Consider the following 1,370-nt stretch of genomic DNA (forward strand, 5'->3'; position numbering starts at 1 on the left):
ACAATAGAGGAACAAGCATAACTACATGGATTCAAAATTTAATACATACTTTGTACAAGAAACTGGGGGCCAAAATAAATTATATCTAAAACTTTAGCATAAGATTAAAGATGTTAGATACAATTTAATTAACTAGCATATAGTCATGACATTATCTAACATAAAGGAGCATATAAAATTGAATTACAATAGACGAGTGAAGTTACTAATATTTCCAAGCGTCATTATCTCATTCCAACTCAATTTAGGAGTTTACATGGACCGAAAGTTACCTGGACAACAGAAAATACAACAAGGTCAGCTCTTTCCAAAATCAAGAAGCGGAAAACAAAATAGTTAAGCGGGCAGCAAAACAACAAAAGGCAGCGACAACCAGCAAATTTCAAATTTCAAATCCAAGAAGATGAACCAGAAACACTCAGCATAGAAGTTGTAACCAACAACTATGTAACTCCAGAAGAAGCTTTCAAGACCCCTCTATTTTTCTTAAAAAGTTTTGCACTTAAGAATCAACTCACAAAAGCTCACAAATTTTAGCTTAGTAAAGTATTCAACTGCTCATTATTGTTCAAAGATATATGTGTTCAAGCAACTCTAAAGAAGTTATCTCAGTGCGTGTTTAAAATATGAAAGGAGCAGCCCTTAAGTAAGCAAAGAAAGTCACTTTTGGACAACTTTTGGTTCACCAAAAGTCTGTCCAAAAGGACTGACCAAAAGGACTGACTTTTGTTCACCAAAAAACCTGCTCAAGGGACTCACTTTTGTGTGCTAAAAGTCTGTCCAAAAGGGGAAAGGACAGTCCTTCAATAATTGTGGCAGAAGCATGGGGTGAAAAGGAGTATTTCAGCCACTCTAACACTAAAAGTATGTTGCTAATGTACCCTACTACATGATTACTCATCTACTATTTAGCTTTTAACAAAATCAGTACCAACCATGTGATTCAAACCAAACTAAGATAGAAAGCACACATAACTAGACTCAACAACTGAACTAATAATCAACTAAGAGAAACTCAGAACCTAATAACTAAAATTAACAAAATGATGCAATGATCAGTGAAGACATTAATAAAACTCACGACCTCAAACAAAAACAAAATAAAAAATACTGCACATGAAATCGACACATGAAATCGAGACTCAAACGACTAACGCAAAGCAAAAACATATCAATAGAGGTAAACTAGAATAATCAATTAAGTTAATACAAAAAATGAAAATCAGAAACTAGACTGAGAACTAACCAAAATAATCGATAACAACATGTACACTACAAAGAAACTACGATAAAATGACAAAGAAACAGAAAATTCAAAACATGGAGGAAAGCGTTAAGGTTCGAGTTCTACCAAATTTGAATGTTCGAAC

The sequence above is a fragment of the Nicotiana attenuata genome, unplaced genomic scaffold (assembly GCF_001879085.1).
Source record: "Nicotiana attenuata strain UT unplaced genomic scaffold, NIATTr2, whole genome shotgun sequence".
Classification (NCBI taxonomy): domain Eukaryota; kingdom Viridiplantae; phylum Streptophyta; class Magnoliopsida; order Solanales; family Solanaceae; genus Nicotiana; species Nicotiana attenuata.